This window comes from Lissotriton helveticus, chromosome 12, assembly GCF_964261635.1.
Source record: "Lissotriton helveticus chromosome 12, aLisHel1.1, whole genome shotgun sequence".
In the NCBI taxonomy this organism is placed as follows: Eukaryota; Metazoa; Chordata; class Amphibia; order Caudata; family Salamandridae; genus Lissotriton; species Lissotriton helveticus.
In genome coordinates, this window is record NC_136073.1 from 2,464,286 (window position 1) to 2,487,394 (window position 23,109).

The 23,109-nt window shown below is 54.0% G+C and overlaps 1 protein-coding gene across 1 annotated transcript in view; it reads right to left on the reverse strand.

Moving 5' to 3' along the window:
• Nucleotides 1-23,109, reverse strand: part of APC2 (APC regulator of Wnt signaling pathway 2) — a 195,848-nt gene that overhangs the window by 164,061 nt on the left and 8,678 nt on the right. Inside the window, exon 2 of the mRNA XM_078669362.1 lies at nucleotides 17,625-17,698. The gene's annotated coding sequence lies outside the window, so the exon portion shown is untranslated. The remainder of the gene's footprint in view (nucleotides 1-17,624; nucleotides 17,699-23,109) is intronic.

Consider the following 23,109-nt stretch of genomic DNA (forward strand, 5'->3'; position numbering starts at 1 on the left):
GAATCGTCTCGTCCTTGACGTCATATTGGCCGATAGGGGCGATAGGGGCGGGGCCTGTAGAGTCATCGGATCTAGTTGCTGCATTTTCATTCCAAATAACGCGCCGTCTGTTTATTCAGCTATAACCAGACTCCATAAAATTGCCCATCTGTTACACCAAAATCCAGGCACCTGGACATGGTCCGGTTGGTTCTGGAATATAATTTCCGCCTGGGGATGGAAAGTCTTGTCCTTTCTAGGTATTGCAGTAGCGATCATATTTAGCTGCTGCCTCTGTGGCCCTGCGATTTGCGGCATTTGTGCTACCTCTTGTATTTCTAGTCCCAAGCCCCGTTCTAAATCCCGTTCCAAGAAAATTCGAGACGAGCAAATGATACTGTATGAAATGATAGATGGTATCATGAATATTGATGTTTCCTGAAGGAAACGTAGTGACAAGGAGGGTATGTGGAAAAGTAAATTTTGCCATGTTCTGTGTCCCTACGTGTCATCCATCATATGTTATCTGTGCATGATTAATATGCATATGTTATTCCCCATGTTTGATTAAAGACGCAATTACAGTTGTGTCCATCTCTAGTATGCCAGTTTCCAGTCTCGTGAATACTACGAATATCAGGCCTATGTAAAGCTACGTTGCCACGTTTCTCAGTGTGCACGTTATTCCATTGTAAAGTCCCCGTTTCTAGGCCTCAAAAAGGGCCTGGACATCAGATTCAGCTCCTGTCTTCTGAGTCCTCGCTGAGGAGCGATACAGCCCCCACCTGTATCCTCGACCCTTCACTTATTTCCTGCCTCGCAGTGCCCGGCTCAGCTTGGCTCTGCCTCTGAGTCTGCCAAGAGTATGTTATGATTCGAGTTATCAGTACAGTCCTCTTTCTCTGCATTCCTAAGCTACTGAATCGCATCAATAGTTATCGTCATTGTCTAGCTTTTATGTCTCCATGTAAGAGAAATACTGCATTTAATGGTCATTTAATATTCTTCATCACGCACTACATGTAGAATAATGCATGCTCCAGTCTTAGAGTCTGTTAGCTTTTCCCCTCCTGACTTCTAGTTTATATCAACATGTTCCCTAAACATCAGATACTAGATACTGCTTAGGTACATGTCGCCCTGACTCTCCAGACTTCAGTCTCTGCTCCTAGCACAGAGTTCATAGCCCCCAGCTTCTCCTAGTAACACGTCATTGCCAGTTTGCGCGCACCATCAGGTTAGAGGTCCCGGCTCCTTAGGTAGCCCCCTCCATGGTTTCCACCCCATTCATGACATATTCTGTTACGTTTGCATCACATGTCTATGTATACGCCCTGTTACACCTACTTTCACCCTTATCTTTCGCGACTGCTACGCGTCACGCCTCTTGCTCCACCCACTGCTACGCCTATTGCAATGTAATGCTATGTGTTTGCGCTATGTATATATGCTCATGTACTGTTATTAAAAAGTTATCCGTTCCGTTCCCTTGTCCCGATCCTGACCCCGGCAGCTGCCATCCTATTCCCGTGCAGGTTGTCCTGTCCCTGTCTTTATGCTGTATTAAACCTGCAAAACTCCTACTACCTCGAATCTTGACTCTTATTTATTGAGCTATCTGTTATTCATTTATGCATTCAAAAATAGGGTATTATTTATTTATTTACCACAAGATGCTTACTCCTTGTAGTAGCACTGCAGCAGCAGAAGCTTTGCACTCCCCATAGAAGCACTGCACGAGTAGCTTCTCACTGCTCATAGTACCACTGCACTACTAGCTGTGCACTCCCCTTAGAAGCACTGCACCAGCATCTGCACAGAACACAAGCCTGATCCACTGAAGCACTGCACCAGCAGCTGTACACTCCTCATAGAACCACTGCACCAGCAGCTGTACACTCCTCATAGAAGAACTGTACCAGCAGCTGGACACTGCACTGTAGGAGCCACCTAGAAGTACTGCCCCAGCAGCTGGACACTGCTCATAGAAGCACTGCACCAGCAGCTGTACACTCCCCATAGAAGCACTGCACCAGCAGCTGTACACTCCCCATAGAAGCACTGCACCAGCAGCTGTACACTCCTCATAGAAGCACTGCACCAGCAGCTGGACACTGCACTGAGGGAGCCCCCTAGAAGCACTGCACCAGCAGCTGGACACTGCTCATAGAAGAACTGCACCAGCAGCTGGACACTTCTCATAGAAGAACTGCACCAGCAGCTGGACACTGCTCATAGAAGAACTGCACCAGCAGCTGGACACTGCACCGAAGGAGCCCCCTTGAAACACGGCACCAGCAGCTGGAAACTGCACTGAAGGAGCCCCCTGGAAGCACTGCACCAGCAGCTGGACACTGCTCCGAAGGAGTCCCATAGAAGCACTGCACCACCAGCTGTACCCTCTCCATAGAAGCACTGCACCAGCAGCTACACACTCTCTGTAGAAAAACTGCACAACCAGCTGTACACTCCTCATAGAAGCACTGCACCAGCAGCTGGATACTGCTCCGAAGGAGTCCCATAGAAGCACTGCACCTGCAGCTGGACACTCCCCATAGAAGCACTGCACCAGCAGCTGGACACTGCACCGAAGGAGCCCCATGGAAGCACTGCACCAGCAGCTGTACACTCCTCATAGAAGCACTGCACAAGCACCTGGACACTGCACAGAGGAGGCTCTCTGGAAGGACTGCACCAGCAACTGTACACAGCACAGGGCAGACCCGTGGAAGCAGTGCACCAGCAGTTACACACTGCACCAGCAGCTGTACACTCCTCATAAGAGCACTGCACCAGCAGCTGCACGCGGGACATGACTGAGCCATATAAGCACAACACCAGCAAATGCAAACAGCACAGTGCAGACCAATGGATGCACTGCACCAGCAGCAGCAAACAGCACTGGGCCAGCGCTGCACCAGCAGGTACAAACTGCACAGGCCTGACCCATGGAAGCACTGCACCAGCAGCTGTGCACTCCCTGTATCACTGCACCAGCAGCTGCGCACTCCCCATAAAAACACAGCACCAGCAGCTGGACACTGCACTGAGGGAGCCCCCTGGGAGCACTGCACCAGCAGCTGTACACTCCACATAGAAGCACAACACCAGCAGCTGGACACCGCACAGAGCAGACCAATGGATGCACTGCACCAGCAGCTGGACACTACCATAGAAGCACAGCACCAGCAGCTGGACACCGCACAGAGCAGACCAATGGATGCACTGCACCAGCAGCTGGACACTACCATAGAAGCACAGCACCAGCAGCTGTACACAGCACAGAGCAGACCAATGGATGCACTCCACCAGCAGCTGGACACTACCATAGAAGCACTGCACCAGCAGCTGTACACAGCACAGAGCAGACCAATGGATGCACTGCACCAGCAGCTGGACACTACCATAGAAGCACTGCACCAGCAGCTGGACACTCCTCATAGAAGCACTACACCAGCAGCTGTACACTCCTCATAGAAGCACTGAAACAGCAGCTGGACACTGCACATAGCAGACCAATGGATGCACTGCACCAGCAGCTGGAAACTACCATAGAAGCACTGCACCAGCAGCTGTGCACTCCCTTAGAAGCACTGCACCAGCAGCTGGACACTACCATAGAAGCACTGCACCAGCAGCTGGACACCGCACAGGGCAGACCCATGGAAGCATTGCACCAGAAGCTGGACACTACCATAGAAGCACTGCACCAGCAGCTGTACACAGCACAGAGCAGACCAATGGATGCACTGCACCAGCAGCTGGACTCTACCATAGAAGCACTGCACCAGCAGCTGTACACTCCTCATAGAAGCACTACACCAGCAGCTGTACACTCCTCATAGAAGCACTGCAACAGCAGCTGGACACTGCACATAGCAGACCAATGGATGCACTGCACCAGCAGCTGGACACTCCTCATAGAAGCACTGCAACAGCAGCTGGACACTGCACATAGCAGACCAATGGATGCACTGCACCAGCAGCTGGACACTACCATAGAAGCACTGAACCAGCAGCTGTGCACTCCCTTAGAAGCACTGCACCAGCTGCTGGACACTACCATAGAAGCACTGCACCAGCAGCTGGACACCGCACAGGGCAGACCCATGGAAGCAGAGCGCCAGAAGCTGGACACTACCATAGAAGCACTGCACCAGCAGCTGGACACCGGACAGGGCTGACCCATGGAAGCAGAGCGCCAGCAGTTCCACACCGCACCCAGGGAGAGCTGGGCTGCATGGAGAGCAGTGTGCTGGAATAATGCAATTACACTCAGAGCAGGACAGGAGAGCAGTTTATGAGGTCAGCCCTCCCACTGACGCAGTCTCCACCCTCGTCCTCCAGGGAGCCGGGCTGTAATATCCTTCCATTACACATTAACCCCCACCGCCCCCTCCCTGCCTCCCAGCACTCTCCCCCTGCTCCACACGCGAGAGGTTCAGAAAACCACGTGAATTATGCAATCTGCTCTCATCAAATCACAGTCCTGGAGACCCACAGCATCTGCGTGTGGACCTTAGCGCCGTGAGTACGCGATGCACACTGCAGGCGCTGTACAGAGAGACACGGGTAGACGGAGGCATCGCCAAGCAGACACATAACCTTCCCGAAGGATCCCGTGCACTGGACGGGTCTTATGCTCTTTGCAATGCTTGGCTTTTTTATGAAATGAAAACATTTCTCCCAGTTATCGCCTGCTTCAAGGAGGCGCTAGTTTCTGTTGCAAAGCCTGGTCTGGCTGTGAAGCTTTGCATCTAAAGCTAGGGGTGTTTGCACTTCCATGCCTCTTTGATTCAGGCTACAGAGTGCAGTGCCCTTGTGTCCACCAGAGGGCAGCAGCAGTGAGCTCTTTTCATCTTTAGGCTTCAATGGTGTTGCAGGGCTCACAGGCAGTTGTAGATTTCACTTTTCCTTTACATATCATCACTCACCGAGTCTCTGAACTCACACAGCCGTGCGGACGCCACAACTCACTCTACGAAAAGCCCATTTTAGGAAACTTGGGGGCATATTACCAACGATTAGCGATATTTATCGCTAACTAGGCTTAGCAACAATTTTTTTATCGCTAAGCATCGCCGGAAATAATCGCTGAGATTACGTGCTATTAGCAACGTTTATCTCCAATTTTTCCGGCGATAGCGTGAATATCGCTGAGAATACAGCGATAATCACGCATTAGCGACTAAATGTTCTTAGCCATGTTATCCACCTCCCATTGGATAACATGGCTAAAAACTGGTCTGGGCAGGTGTTAGTTTTTGGCGATATTCGCGCTTAGCGCAAATATTGCCATCGCTAAGCCTGCCTTGCTAATAGGCGCAAGCGACGTTAGCGACTGCTTTCAGTCGCTAATGAGTTGGGAACGGCCACTTTGCATGTCATTAGCGATAATTATCGCTAACATGCAAAGCGGGCCCCAAACCGCTCGCTATCGCCTACAAGCTGTCGCTAACATCAGTTAGCGACAGCTTGCTAATAGGGCGATAGAATTTTCACTACTTAAAGCGGCGAGAATTGCCTATCGCCCCCCTTGATATTATGCCCCTTGATTTTATCAGGCTCCTCTCAGAAGCCTCCGGTGGGGAAACATTTCCAACCCATTGCTTGCTGTTACCCTCATCTCATCCCAAAAGCTCTCCCAGGCGTCTCTCTTAGAGTCCACAAACAATCGGGCGCTCTAGAGGGAAAAATCCGAACAGGTCGCACCACACTCAACATGCAATATCAACACATCAAGGGGCATATTATCAAGGGGTTTTATCTCCGCTTTTTTGGCTTTAAAAGCCAAGAAAGCGGAGATAAAATTATCTCCCTATTACCAAGCTGTCGCTAACACCAGTTAGCGACAGCTAATAGGAGATAGCTATCATCATGGGCCCCACTTTGCATGTCAGTGATATTTATCACTAATGACATGCAAAGTGGGCGTGCCAAGATGTTAGCGACTGGAAACAGTCGCTAACATCGCTATCTCCTATTACCAACTTTTGGAGATATTTGCGCTAAGCGCGAATATCTCCAAAAGCTAACACCTGCCCTGAGCAGTTCTTAGCCATGTTATCCAATGGGAGGTGGATAACATGGCTAAGAGCATTTGCTCGATAATGCATGAATATCGCTGACTTTTCAGCGATATTCATGCATTGCGGCCGTTTTTTATCGCATTTGCGATATATCTGCGATAAAAATCGCCGATGTGCGGCGATAATTTTTGTCTCTAAACAAGTTAGAGACAAAAATTATCGCTAGTTGTTGGTAATATGCCCCCAAGACCTGTTCTTCAAAGGCACCTCTTTTGAGGAAAGTTATATAAGTGGTGGTAGTGGTTCCATAACTCTTTCTCCTTGTACAACCCTCATTTACAATCAGAGGTAGCAACCTCCCACTTTATTGCCTTTAATTGTTTTTTAACCCCTTCCGCGCTCATGGCGAGCTCAGCTCGTCATGAGTTACGACGCTCGTACGCTAACGTGGCTTTTTAAAAATCGCCGCGCACAGCGGGAAAACCGCTAGCGCGCATGCGGTTAAAAATGTATTGTTACTGCTGACCGTCACTGAGCTACAATACCCATATAAAGCTTACAGGAATATAGCTGTAAATGATGTATCAAGAATAGGGTTACCGGTTTTATGGTATTTATTTTTTTGACATTTCCGTCTGTATTTATCCATATTTATTTTCGGATTTGTGAAAAACATTAAGCTGAAACTGGTATGTTTCCACATTTATTTAACCAATAAATATACAGTCATGCTTGAATGCCTGCCAGGTTTCAATGATATTAACACCGGAAGAAGATAAGTCAATATACTTATATGAAAATATGCACATTTCAGTATCAGCCTTGTGCACATCTACTGCTGTTAAAGTCTCTTTACTAAAATTACCTTCTTTTTAACCCCTTTACCCATCAATCCGCAAAGTTATTGGCCTGGCAGTCATGGCAAAGTGTATTTACAATCGCTCAGAAAGCACTCAATTTCCGTTTTTACCCACATTTCAAAATAAATACAGACAAGAAAATAAATGGTTTTCTGTCTGTATTTATCTGTAAAAATCAGTAAAAACGGGAAATAGGGAACCTTAATCAAGAGTGATTATGACTCGACCCGTTCTTCATTTCATACTGCAAATGGATAATTGACATTTATAGTATTTTGCGAGCCACTAATCTATAGGTTCTTCTGTAAAACTCTAATAAAGCTTCTTTGAAAAAAGAACAAATAATATGAATATTCTTCCGCGGTAAGAGAAAGGCGAGAATACGCCGAGTAAGCTCTGAGCCACATCTGCAGGTGAAACAAAGAAAGAATAGGACGCGGTCTTACAATTGCTGGCTTTGTTTCCGCCCTTTAATAACCTTGAGGCATATTACCAACCAATAGAGATAATTTTCGGATTTTTATCGCAGATAAACCTTGCTATTAGCAAGGTTTATCGCAAATGCGATAAAAAACGTCCGCAATGCATGAATATCGCTGAAATGTCAGCGATATTCATGCATTATCGAGCAAATGCTCTTAGCCATGTTATCCACCTCCCATTGGATAACATGGCTAAGAACTGCTCAGGGCAGGTGTTAGCTTTTGGAGATATTCGCGCTTAGCGCGAATATCTACATAAGTTGGTAATAGGAGATAGCGATATTAGCGACTGTTTCCAGTCGCTAACATCTTGGCATGCCCACTTTGCATGTCATTAGTGATAAATATCACTGACATGCAAAGCGGGGCCCAAGATGGTCACTATCTCCTATTAGCTGTCGCTAACTGGTGTTAGTGACAGCTAGGTAATAGGGAGATCATTTTATCTCCGCTTTCTTGGCTTTTAAAGCCAAAAAAGCAGAGATAAACCCCTTGATAATATGCCCCCTTCTTACTTATTAACTGCAGCTTTCAAACAGCCAGCCTGGCCAAACGTAAATAGATTATTACATCCTAGGGCGATATCAAACTGGTATCACAAAAGCACTTTTTACGTTTCTGCTCTCTTCACGGCGGTCTTTAGAAAAGCATTTTAAGTATTTTTGAGAGGATGAAGGGGAGAGGATTACTGCTGTCTGGATCCGGGGATTCATATCCTCTGTTAACCCCTTGCATGCTGATGACGTCATGCACTACGGCGCTCGTGTGCTGATGACGTCTGGGGCCGTCATGAACCTGCCCGCTCTTTAAAAGTGCCGCACAGGCGCAGAATCGCGGCAGCATGCAAGGGGTTAATATATTTATTTATTTTGAAGGTTTTATATAGCGCGAAAAGACCCTTGCGGGTATCAGAGCACCTTAAAGGGTAAATATAGGAAACAAACAGGTATATAGTCAATAACATATTGTTCTGTACAATTAAGAATTGTATAAACACTTATACACATAGCTCATGTGAATTTAGCCAAGAGGAGAGATTTCACTTCTTTTTTTAAAGATGCAGGAGAGGGGTTCAGTCTAGTTTCTGGGGGTAGAGCATTCCAGATCCTGGGCGCCATCCCGAGAAGGCGTGGGGGCATATTAACAAGAGGCAGCGATAATTATCGCTGACCGCTGTTAGCGTGAGGAAATCTCCAAGTTATCGTTGTATTAACAACGCTTAACGCCATGGAGATAAAAATCTCAGCGATAGAGGGGATTATCGCCGTTTTCAATGGAATATCACTGGTTTTCCAGCGATATTCCATTGAAAATGGCTATAACCTTGTTGATAGGGCCTGTGGTTGTAGCCACATAATACACCCCCCATTACAGGTATGCCTACGTCAGGAATTTAGCAGACGTTAAACTCCTGACTTAAGCCCCTGTTAGCGATATAAATCGCAACGCTAACGCTGATGGGCATCGTTGTTAATATCGCGAAGCCCCGTTAGCGACAGATTTCCCTGAAGTATTCCCAGACACGCCTACCACACGCCTACCTTGCTTCTCATTAGCGATACGAGGCGATAAAAACTCTGGTCGCTAAGCGTTGAAAACCAACGCTAAGTGGCTTTGTTGATACGGCGATAAAATTATCGTCGCTTAGCTAAATCGGCAATAATGTATTTTTCGCCGCCTTGTTAATATGCCCCTTGGTTGTATGTTTTCTTCTTGCTGAATCTTCGTGGTTTCATTAAAAGGTTACCTCTACATTTACTCTGCTTTCCAAGCACTCCAACGCGGCCAGGGCGGGTGGTAAACACAGCCCGATGGGTACGGAGTGCATCGGCGCAATAAAGACGATGGAACTGTATTTAAGGCTTTTATGTCTGAGGTGATTTTCATGTTGACTATGTAGTAAGTTTGATTTTAATTATTGTGACTATAAGGTCTGATACTTTATTTCTGAACAATCAACATGAACAAGAAATGATGACAAGTAACATAATTAATGCAATTGTACAGCAACACACAGGAGACCAAAACCCCATCTTCAAAGATACACACAGAAGGAAAGTGCAACACAAGTCTACACAGGGGAACAACCCTATCACCATAGCTACACACACAGGGGCACAGAGCCCTACCTTCATAGCCACACACAGGGGCCAGAGCCACACACAGGGGCACAGAGCCCTACCTTCATAGTGACACACAGGGGCAAAGAGACCTACCTTCACAGCCACACACAGGGCACAGAGCCCTTCTTCACAGCCACACACAGGGGCCACAGCCACACACAGGGGCACAGAGCCCTACCTTCACAGCCACACACAGGGGCGCAGAGCCCTACCTTCACAGCCACACACAGGGGCACAGAGCCCTTCTTCACAGCCACACACAGGGGCACAGAGCCCTACCTTCACAGCCACACACAGGGGCACAGAGCCCTACCTTCACAGCCACACACAGGGGCATGGAGCCCTCCCTTCACAGCCACACACAGGGGCACAGAGCACTCCCTTCACAGCCACACACAGGGCACCGAACCCTTCTTCACAGCCACACACAGGGACCCAGAGCCCTCCCTTCACAGCCACACACAGGGCACAGAACCCTTCTTCACAGCCACACACAGGGGCCACAGCCACACACAGGGGCACAGAGCCCTACCTTCACAGCCACACACAGGGGCACAGAGCACTCCCTTCACAGCCACACACAGGGCACCGAACCCTTCTTCACAGCCACACACAGGGACCCAGAGCCCTCCCTTCACAGCCACACACAGGGCACAGAACCCTTCTTCACAGCCACACACAGGGGCACAGATCCCTACCTTCACAGCCACACACAGGACACAGAGCGCTTCATCACAGCCACACACAGGGGCACAGAGCCCTATCTTCACAGCCACACACAGGGGCACGGAGCACTCCCTTCACAGCCACACACAGGGGCACAGAGCCCTACCTTCACAGCCACACACAGGTGCACAGAGCCCTACCTTCACAGTCACACACAGGGGCACAGAGCCCTACCTTCACAGCCACACACAGGGGCACAGAGCCCTTCTTCACAGCCACACACAGGGGCACAGAGTCCTACCTCCACAGCCACACGCAGGGGTACAGAGCCCTACCTTCACAGCCACACACAGGGCACAGAGCCCTTCTTCACAGCCACAGACAAGGCACAGAGCCCTACCTTCACAGCCACACACAGGGGCACAGAGCCCTACCTTCACAGCCACACACAGGGGCACAGAGCCCTTCTTCACAGCCACACACAGGGGCACAGAGCCCTACCTTCATAGCCACACACAGGGGCACAGAGCCCTACCTTCATAGCCACACACAGGGGCACAGAGCCCTACCTTCATAGCCACACACAGGGGCACAGAGCCCTACCTCCACAGCCACACACAGGGGCACAGAGCCCTACCTTCACAGCCACACACAGGGGCACAGAGCCCTACCTTCACAGCCACACACAGGTGCACAGAGTCCTACCTCCACAGCCACACGCAGGGGCACAGAGTCCTACCTCCACAGCCACACGCAGGGGCACAGAGTCCTACCTCCACAGCCACACGCAGGGGCACAGAGTCCTACCTCCACAGCCACACGCAGGGGCACAGAGCCCTCCCTTCACAGTCACACACAGGGGCACAGAGTCCTACCTTCACAGCCACACACAGGGGCACAGAGCCCTACCTCCACAGCCACACACAGGGGTACAGAGCCCTACCTCCACAGCCACACACAGGGGCACGGAGCCCTCCCTTCACAGCCACACACAGGGGCACAGAGCCCTTCTTCACAGCCACACACAGGGGCACAGAGCCCTACCTTCACAGCCACACACAGGGGCACAGAGCCCAACCTTTACAGCCACACACAGGGCACAGAGCCCTACCGTCCCAGCCACACACAGGGGCACAGAGCCCTACCTTCACAGCCACACACAGGGGCACAGAGCCCTACCTTCACAGCCACACACAGGGGCACAGAGCCCTTCTTCACAGCCACACACAGGGGCACAGAGCCCTACCTTCACAGCCACACACAGGGGCACAGAGCCCAACCTTTACAGCCACACACAGGGCACAGAGCCCTACCGTCCCAGCCACACACAGGGGCACAGAGTCCTACCTCCACAGCCACACGCAGGGGCACAGAGTCCTACCTCCACAGCCACACGCAGGGGCACAGAGCCCTACCTCCACAGCCACACACAGGGCACAGAGCCCAACCTTTACAGCCACACACAGGGCACAGAGCCCTACCTCCACAGCCACACACAGGGGCACAGAGCCCTACCTCCACAGCCACACACAGGGGCACAGAGCCCTACCTTCACAGCCACACACAGGGCACAGAGCCCAACCTTTACAGCCACACACAGGGCACAGAGCCCTTCTTCACAGCCACAGACAGGGGCACAGAGCCCTCCCTTCACAGCCACACACAGGGGCACAGAGCCCTACCTACAAAGCCACACACAGGGGCACAGAGCCCTACCTACAAAGCCACACACAGGGGCACAGAGCCCTACCTTCATAGTGACACACAGGGGCACAGAGCCCTACCTTCACAGCCACAGACAGGGCACAGAGCCCTTCTTCACAGCCACAGACAGGGGCACAGAGCCCTACCTACAAAGCCACACACAGGGGCACAGAGCCCTTCTTCACAGCCACACACAGGGCACAGAGCCCTTCTTCACAGCCACACACAGGGCACAGAGCCCTACCTTCAATGCCACACACAGGGGCACAGCGCACTCCCTTCACTGCCACACACAGGGCACAGAGCCCTTCTTCACAGCCACACACAGGGCACAGAGCCCTACCTTCATAGTGACACACAGGGGCAAAGAGTCCTACCTTCACAGCCACACACAGGGACCCAGAGTCCTACCTTCACAGCCACACACAGGGCACAGAGCCCTACCTTCACAGCCACACACAGGGCACAGAGCCCTACCTTCACAGCCACACACAGGGACCCAGAGTCCTACCTTCACAGCCACACGCAGGGGCACAGAGTCCTACCTTCACAGCCACACACAGGGACCCAGAGTCCTACCTTCACAGTCACACACAGGGGCACAGAGCCCTACCTTCACAGCCACACACAGGGACCCAGAGTCCTACCTTCACAGCCACACACAGGGCACAGAGCCCTACCTTCACAGCCACACACAGGGCACAGAGCCCTACCTTCACAGCCACACACAGGGACCCAGAGTCCTACCTTCACAGCCACACGCAGGGGCACAGAGTCCTACCTTCACAGCCACACACAGGGCACAGAGCCCTTCTTCACAGCCACAGACAAGGCACAGAGCCCTACCTTCACAGCCACACACAGGGGCACAGAGCCCTACCTACACAGCCACACACAGGGCACAGAGCCCTACCTCCACAGCCACACGCAGGGGCACAGAGCCCTACCTTCACAGCCACACACAGGGGCACAGAGCCCTACCTCCACAGCCACATACAGGGGCGCAGAGCCCTACCTTCACAGCCACACACAGGGCACAGAGCCCTACCTTCACAGCCACACACAGGGGCACAGAGCCCTACCTCCACAGCCACACAGAGGGGCACAGAGTCCTACCTTCACAGCCACACACAGGGGCACAGAGTCCTACCTTCACAGCCACACACAGGGGCACAGAGCCCTACCGTCACAGCCACACACAGGGGCACAGAGCCCTACCGTCACAGTCACACACAGGGGCACAGAGCCCTACCTTCACAGCCACACACAGGGGCACAGAGCCCTACCTTCACAGCCACACACAGGGGCACAGAGCCCTACCTTCACAGCCACATCCAGGGGCACAGAGCCCTACCTTCACAGCCACACACAGGGCACAGAGCCCTACCTTCACAGCCACACACAGGGGCACAGAGCCCTACCTCCACAGCCACATCCAGGGGCACAGAGCCCTACCTTCACAGCCACACACAGGGCACAGAGCCCTACCTTCACAGCCACACACAGGGGCACAGAGCCCTACCTCCACAGCCACATCCAGGGGCACAGAGCCCTACCTTCACAGCCACACACAGGGCACAGAGCCCTACCTTCACAGCCACACACAGGGGCACAGAGCCCTACCTCCACAGCCACACACAGGGGCACAGAGCCCTATCTTCACAGCCACACACAGGGCACAGAGCCCTACCTTCACAGCCACACACAGGGGCACAGAGCCCTATCTTCACAGCCATACACAGGGGCACAGAGCCCTACCTACAAAGCCACACACAGGGGCACAGAGCCCTACCTTCAAAGCCACACACAGGGGCACAGAGCCCTTCTTCACAGCCACACACAGGGGCACGGAGCCCTCCCTTCACAGCCACACACAGGGGCACAGAGTCCTACCTTCACAGCCACACACAGGGCACAGAGCCCTTCTTCACAGACAGGGCACAGAGCCCTACCTTCACAGCCACATCCAGGGGCACAGAGCCCTACCTTCACAGCCACACACAGGGCACAGAGTCCTACCTCCACAGCCACACGCAGGGGCACAGAGCCCTACCTTCACAGCCACATCCAGGGGCACAGAGCCCTACCTTCACAGCCACATACAGGTGCACAGAGCCCTACCTTCACAGCCACACGCAGGGGTACAGAGCCCTACCTTCACAGCCACACACAGGGGCACAGAGCCCTTCTTCACAGCCACACACAGGGGCGCAGAGCCCTACCTCCACAGCCACACACAGGGGCACAGAGCCCTACCGTCCCAGCCACACACAGGGGCACGGAGCCCTCCCTTCACAGCCACACACAGGGGCACAGAGCCCTACCTTCACAGCCACATCCAGGGGCACAGAGCCCTACCTTCATAGCCACACACAGGGCACAGAGCCCTACCTTCACAGCCACACACAGGTGCACAGAGCCCTACCTTCATAGCCACACACAGGGCACAGAGCCCTACCTTCACAGCCACACACAGGGGCACAGAGCCCTTCTTCACAGCCACACACAGGTGCACAGAGCCCTACCTTCACAGCCACACACAGGGGCACAGAGCCCTTCTTCACAGCCACACACAGGGGCGCAGAGCCCTACCTCCACAGCCACACACAGGGGCACGGAGCCCTCCCTTCACAGCCACACACAGGGGCACAGAGTCCTACCTTCACAGCCACACACAGGGCACAGAGCCCTTCTTCACAGACAGGGCACAGAGCCCTACCTCCACAGCCACACACAGGGGCACAGAGCCCTACCGTCCCAGCCACACACAGGGGCACAGAGCCCTTCTTCACAGCCACACACAGGGGCACAGAGTCCTACCTTAACAGCCACACACAGGGGCACAGAGCCCTACCTCCACAGCCACACACAGGGCACAGAGCCCTACCTTCACAGCCACACACAGGGGCGCAGAGCCCTACCTTCACAGCCACACACAGGGGCACAGAGCCCTTCTTCACAGCCACACACAGGGGCACAGAGCCCTACCTTCACAGCCACACACAGGGGCACAGAGCCCTTCTTCACAGCCACACACAGGGGCGCAGAGCCCTACCTCCACAGCCACACACAGGGGCACAGAGCCCTACCTCCACAGCCACACACAGGGCACAGAGCCCTACCTCCACAGCCACACGCAGGGGCACAGAGCCCTACCTCCACAGCCACACACAGGGGCACAGAGCCCTACCTCCACAGCCACAGACAGGGCACAGAGCCCTACCTCCACAGCCACACGCAGGGGCACAGAGCCCTACCTCCACAGCCACACACAGGGCACAGAGCCCTTCTTCACAGCCACACACAGGGGCACAGAGCCCTTCTTCACAGCCACACACAGGGGCACAGAGCCCTACCTTCACAGCCGCACACAGGGGCACAGAGCCCTTCTTCACAGCCACACACAGGGGCACAGAGCCCTACCTCAACAGCCACACACAGGGGCGCAGAGCCCTACCTTCACAGCCACACACAGGGGCACAGAGCCCTACCTCAACAGCCACACACAGGGGCACAGAGCCCTACCTTCACAGCCACACACAGGGGCACAGAGCCCTTCTTCACAGCCACACACAGGGGCACAGAGCCCTTCTTCACAGCCACACACAGGGGCACAGAGCCCTACCTTCACAGCCACACACAGGGGCACAGAGCCCTTCTTCACAGCCACACACAGGGGCACAGAGCCCTTCTTCACAGCCACACACAGGGGCACAGAGCCCTACCTTCACAGCCACACACAGGGGCACAGAGCCCTTCTTCACAGCCACACGCAGGGGCACAGAGCCCTACCTCCACAGCCACATCCAGGGGCACAGAGCCCTACCTTCACAGCCACACACAGGGGCACAGAGCCCTACCTTCACAGCCACACACAGGGGCACAGAGCCCTACCTTCACAGCCACATCCAGGGGCACAGAGCCCTACCTTCACAGCCACACACAGGGGCACAGAGCCCTACCTTCACAGCCACACACAGGGGCACAGAGCCCTACCTTCACAGCCACACACAGGGGCACAGAGCCCTTCTTCACAGCCACACACAGGGGCGCAGAGCCCTACCTCCACAGCCACACACAGGGGCACAGAGCCCTACCGTCCCAGCCACACACAGGGGCACAGAGCCCTACCTTCACAGCCACACACAGGGGCACAGAGCCCTTCTTCACAGCCACACACAGGGCACAGAGCCCTACCTTCACAGCCTCACACAGGGGCACAGAGCCCTACATTCACAGCCACACACAGGGGCACAGAGCCCTTCTTCACAGCCACACACAGGGGCACAGAGCCCTACCTTCACAGCCACACACAGGGGCACAGAGCCCTTCTTCACAGCCACACACAGGGGCGCAGAGCCCTACCTCCACAGCCACACACAGGGGCACAGAGCCCTACCTCCACAGCCACACACAGGGGCACAGAGCCCTACCTCCACAGCCACACACAGGGGCACAGAGCCCTACCTTCACAGCCACACACAGGGGCACAGAGCCCTACCTCCACAGCCACACACAGGGGCACAGAGCCCTACCTTCACAGCCACACACAGGGGCACAGAGCCCTTCTTCACAGCCACACACAGGGGCACGGAGCCCTCCCTTCACAGCCACACACAGGGGCACGGAGCCCTCCCTTCACAGCCACACACAGGGGCACAGAGTCCTACCTTCACAGCCACACACAGGGCACAGAGCCCTTCTTCACAGACAGGGCACAGAGCCCTACCTCCACAGCCACACACAGGGGCACAGAGCCCTACCGTCCCAGCCACACACAGGGGCACAGAGCCCTACCTTCACAGCCACACACAGGGGCACAGAGCCCTACCTTCACAGCCACACACAGGGGCACAGAGCCCTTCTTCACAGCCACACACAGGGGCACAGAGCCCTACCTTCACAGCCACACACAGGGGTACAGAGCCCTACCTTCACAGCCACACACAGGGGCACGGAGCCCTCCCTTCACAGCCACATACAGGGGCACGGAGCCCTCCCTTCACAGCCACACACAGGGGCACAGAGTCCTACCTTCACAGCCACACACAGGGGCACAGAGCCCTACCGTCCCAGCCACACACAGGGGCACAGAGCCCTACCTTCACAGCCACACACAGGGGCACAGAGCCCTACCTTCACAGCCACACACAGGGGCACAGAGCCCTACCTTCACAGCCACACACAGGTGCACAGAGCCCTACCTTCACAGCCACACACAGGGGCACAGAGCCCTACCTTCACAGCCAAACACAGGGCACAGAGCCCCACCTTCACAGCCACACACAGGGGCACAGAGCCCTACCTTCACAGTCACACACAGGGCACAGAGCCCTACCTTCACAGCCACACACAGGGGCACAGAGCCCTACCTTCACAGCCACACACAGGTGCACAGAGCCCTACCTTCACAGCCACACACAGGGGCACAGAGCCCTACCTTCACAGCCACACACAGGGCACAGAGCCCCACCTTCACAGCCACACACAGGGGCACAGAGCCCTACCTTCACAGCCACACACAGGGGCACAGAGCCCTACCTTCACAGCCACACACAGGGGCACAGAGCCCTACCTTCACAGCCACACACAGGTGCACAGAGCCCTACCTTCACAGCCACACACAGGGGCACAGAGCCCTACCTTCACAGCCACACACAGGGCACAGAGCCCCACCTTCACAGCCACACACAGGGGCACAGAGCCCTACCTTCACAGTCACACACAGGGCACAGAGTCCTACCTTCACAGCCACACGCAGGGGCACAGAGCCCGGCCTACCTTGATTGGAAGGGTGGGACGGTCTGGGTGCTGCTCCTAACCCAGCTTACTTCCTCCCGCCTTCACTTTTCATCCTAATGAGAAAAACGTAATTTCAGTGAAATGACAGAAATAGACAGAGCTCCAATAGAAACAAGCATTTGCAATGCAATCGGTCTCGCATTCAAGTGACTTTGAGCTTTTGGCATTTCAAAAGCTGGGTCTGGTGGCTCAGTGGACTAATGCATCCCCTGCAGGGGCCTGCATTCAATCTCATGGTCACAGGTTCAAATCCCGGTGGCTCCACTCAGCCTTTCATCCATCTAAGCTTGATAAAATGAGTACCATTGAGTTGGATAACAATAAGCCTCTGTTATTCAGTGCCAAGATGCCTGAGGGTGAATGTGCGCTATACAAATACACAATATGTTAATGACAATGTTGTTTTTTAAAACAGATAAATAAAAGGCATTATCATTCACAAAGCCAATAGCTCTAACTCTCGCAAATGCGAGACCTATTGCATTCCCAAATGCTTGTTTCAGGTTCCTTTCATTCTGTATTTTGTATTTTATTGCTGAGTTGTACAAATTAAAAAAATACTGGTTACAATTCTTGATGCAGCTCCTCAGCCGATGACTGATTGCAAGTGATGGGCAGTCATTTACAGGGACGCAGACTTGTTTTCTTATCACCATACTTTGATCAGTCGAAAGGGAAATAAAGTCAGAACAAGTGGTGGGCCGGGCTGCTGGCAGGCGAGGGGGCTGTGAGTGAGGGGGTGTATTCTCACAGAGGTGCTCGGAGGAGGTGGAGTCGGTGAAACTCTTCGGGGTGGCGAGTGTGCAGCTGAGGGGGGCTACCGCTGAGCTGAAGGTTGAAATGCAACTGACCTCACAAGCTTTTTTAAATGTGAATTCCATAATTTAATATTAAATAATTAATCCACATTTGTAAAGCGCGAACAATCACCCGTAAGGGTCTCTAGGCGCTTGGGGCCGTCAGAAAGATTAAGCAAGCTATTGCCCAGAGTCACATGGTGCTGGACTAACCTGCCGCCGGAGCCGGTGATCGAACCGAGGTCCCCAGATTCCAGCGTCAGTCGCCCTGGCCGCGGCGTCACATCTCATCCCAACCACATGCCTACCTTAGCTATGTTCTACTTTTTGCCACCAGAGCTCCCTGCTAACCATGACAGCACGAAATCGCGCTCACCTGGCAGGATTACAGCTGGATACAATACGCTGCGCCGGGCCGAAGAAAATAAAGGTGTGCGAGTGCCTTTTTTAAACATAAAGGGCGGGAAAATCGCAGCTCTCGCTAAGGGACCCATATAGGCATAAACAAATCATGTGTATTAAATAAAATTGGGAGTGTGCATGGCGCGTTGAATGTTGAAGAAAAGCAGGTCGTGCCTGCAGTACCAGAAACTCAATAAAGAAAATAGTCCTTACAGACTAAATAAGACACACTGTCACACTGTGTAACAACAGATGTAAACGGGCCAGTCCTCAAGGGAGGTTACAAATGAAGACAAGGTGGTACTAAGGCGGGACTAAAAAGCCTAATACCGAATCAGAAGCCAGCATTTACGAAGGACAATAACATAAGCCAATGAAAAATATGGGCGGGGAGTGGGCGGGGCTTCAACTCCATACTCCTAATACAGCAGTCTCACAGAGCTGCGCGGGCGCTCCCAGGCTCGACCTAAAAATGGCTTTTCGGCTTCGACATGATGCTGTTTGTGAATTGCGTCACCAGGCTTCCTTGACATTGTCTTTTGTCAAATAGAAAGAAGTCCTGCAGCCCCTTATCCATTGTCAGCAACAGGCAACAGACAGGAGAGTTCTGCAAGTCAGACTCCTCATCTCTGGCTCCAGACCCAGGATGTCTGACTGCACACCCCTTCTCTGGCTCCAGACCCAGGATGTCTGACTGTACACCCCATCTCTGGCTCCAGACTCAGGATGTCTGAATGTACACCCCATCTCTGGCTCCAGACCCAGGATGTCTGAATGTACACCCCATCTCTGGCTCCAGACTCAGGATGTCTGAATGCACACCCCATCTCTGGCTCCAGACCATGGATGTCTGAATGCACACCCCTTCTCTGGCTCCAGACCCAGGATGTCTGACTGCACACCCCTTCTCTGGCTCCAGACCCAGGATGTCTGAATGTACACCCCACCTCTGGCTCCAGACCCAGGATGTCTGACTGCACACCCCTTCTCTGGCTCCAGACCCAGGATGTCTGACTGCACACCCCTTCTCTGGCTCCAGACCCAGGATGTCTGACTGCACACCCCTTCTCTGGCTCCAGACCCAGGATGTCTGACTGCACACCCCTTCTCTGGCTCCAGACCCAGGATGTCTGAATGTACACCCCTTCTCTGGCTCCAGACCCAGGATGTCTGAATGTACACCCCATCTCTGGCTCCAGACCCAGGATGTCTGAATGTACACCCCACCTCTGGCTCCAGACCCAGGATGTCTGACTGCACACCCCACCTCTGGCTCCAGACCCAGGATGTCTGAATGTACACCCCACCTCTGGCTCCAGACCCAGGATGTCTGAATGTACACCCCATCTCTGGCTCCAGACCCAGGATGTCTGACTGCACACCCCATCTCTGGCTCCAGACCCAGGATGTCTGAATGTACACCCCACCTCTGGCTCCAGACCCAGGATGTCTGAATGTACACCCCACCTCTGGCTCCAGACCCAGGATGTCTGAATGTACACCCCATCTCTGGCTCCAGACCCAGGATGTCTGAATGTACACCCCACCTCTGGCTCCAGACCCAGGATGTCTGAATGTACACCCCATCTCTGGCTCCAGACCCAGGATGTCTGACTGCACACCCCTTCTCTGGCTCCAGACCCAGGATGTCTGACTGCACACCCCACCTCTGGCTCCAGACCATGGATGTCTGACTGCACACCCCTTCTCTGGCTCCAGACCATGGATGTCTGACTGCACACCCCACCTCTGGCTCCAGACCCAGGATGTCTGACTGCACACCCCATCTCTGGCTCCAGACCCAGGATGTCTGACTGCACACCCCATCTCTGGATCCAGACCCAGGATGTCTGAATGTACACCCCATCTCTGGCTCCAGACCCAGGATGTCTGAATGTACACCCCTTCTCTGGCTCCAGACCCAGGATGTCTGACTGCACACCCCACCTCTGGCTCCAGACTCAGGATGTCTGACTGCACACCCCATCTCTGGATCCAGACCCAGGATGTCTGAATGTACACCCCATCTCTGGCTCCAGACCCAGGATGTCTGAATGTACACCCCTTCTCTGGCTCCAGACCCAGGATGTCTGACTGCACACCCCACCTCTGGCTCCAGACTCAGGATGTCTGAATGTACACCCCATCTCTGGCTCCAGACTCAGGATGTCTGAATGTACACCCCATCTCTGGCTCCAGACCCAGGATGTCTGAATGTACACCCCATCTCTGGCTCCAGACCCAGGATGTCTGAATGTACACCCCTTCTCTGGCTCCAGACCATGGATGTCTGACTGTACACCCCATCTCTGGCTCCAGACCCAGGATGTCTGAATGTACACCCCATCTCTGGCTCCAGACCCAGGATGTCTGACTGCACACCCCATCTCTGGCTCCAGACCCAGGATGTCTGACTGCACACCCCACCTCTGGCTCCAGACCCAGGATGTCTGACTGCACACCCCATCTCTGGCTCCAGACCCAGGATGTCTGACTGCACACCCCACCTCTGGCTCCAGACCCAGGATGTCTGACTGCACACCCCATCTCTGGCTCCAGACCCAGGATGTCTGAATGTACACCCCATCTCTGGCTCCAGACCCAGGATGTCTGACTGCACACCCCATCTCTGGCTCCAGACCCAGGATGTCTGACTGCACACCCCACCTCTGGCTCCAGACCCAGGATGTCTGACTGCACACCCCATCTCTGGCTCCAGACCCAGGATGTCTGACTGCACACCCCTTCTCTGGCTCCAGACTCAGGATGTCTGAATGTACACCCCATCTCTGGCTCCAGACTCAGGATGTCTGACTGCACACCCCATCTCTGGCTCCAGACCCAGGATGTCTGACTGCACACCCCTTCTCTGGCTCCAGACTCAGGATGTCTGAATGTACACCCCATCTCTGGCTCCAGACTCAGGATGTCTGACTGCACACCCCATCTCTGGCTCCAGACCCAGGATGTCTGACTGCACACCCCACCTCTGGCTCCAGACCCAGGATGTCTGACTGCACACCCCATCTCTGGCTCCAGACCCAGGATTTCTGACTGCACACCCCTTCTCTGGCTCCAGACCCAGGATGTCTGACTGCACACCCCACCTCTGGCTCCAGACCCAGGATGTCTGAATGTACACCCCATCTCTGGCTCCAGACCCAGGATGTCTGACTGCACACCCCATCTCTGGCTCCAGACCCAGGATGTCTGACTGCACACCCCATCTCTGGCTCCAGACCCAGGATGTCTGACTGCACACCCCACCTCTGGCTCCAGACCCAGGATGTCTGACTGCACACCCCATCTCTGGCTCCAGACCCAGGATGTCTGACTGCACACCCCTTCTCTGGCTCCAGACCCAGGATGTCTGACTGCACACCCCATCTCTGGCTCCAGACCCAGGATGTCTGACTGCACACCCCATCTCTGGCTCCAGACCCAGGATGTCTGACTGCACACCCCTTCTCTGGCTCCAGACCCAGGATGTCTGACTGCACACCCCTTCTCTGGCTCCAGACCCAGGATGTCTGAATGTACACCCCATCTCTGGCTCCAGACCCAGGATGTCTGAATGTACACCCCTTCTCTGGCTCCAGACCCAGGATGTCTGACTGCACACCCCATCTCTGGCTCCAGACTCAGGATGTCTGAATGTACACCCCATCTCTGGCTCCAGACCCAGGATGTCTGAATGTACACCCCATCTCTGGCTCCAGACCCAGGATGTCTGAATGTACACCCCTTCTCTGGCTCCAGACTCAGGATGTCTGACTGCACACCCCATCTCTGGCTCCAGACCCAGGATGTCTGACTGCACACCCCATCTCTGGCTCCAGACCCAGGATGTCTGACTGCACACCCCACCTCTGGCTCCAGACCCAGGATGTCTGACTGCACACCCCATCTCTGGCTCCAGACCCAGGATGTCTGACTGCACACCCCACCTCTGGCTCCAGACCCAGGATGTCTGACTGCACACCCCACCTCTGGCTCCAGACCCAGGATGTCTGAATGTACACCCCATCTCTGGCTCCAGACCCAGGATGTCTGACTGCACACCCCTTCTCTGGCTCCAGACTCAGGATGTCTGAATGTACACCCCATCTCTGGCTCCAGACCCAGGATGTCTGAATGTACACCCCTTCTCTGGCTCCAGACCCAGGATGTCTGACTGCACACCCCTTCTCTGGCTCCAGACCCAGGATGTCTGACTGCACACCCCTTCTCTGGCTCCAGACCCAGGATGTCTGACTGCACACCCC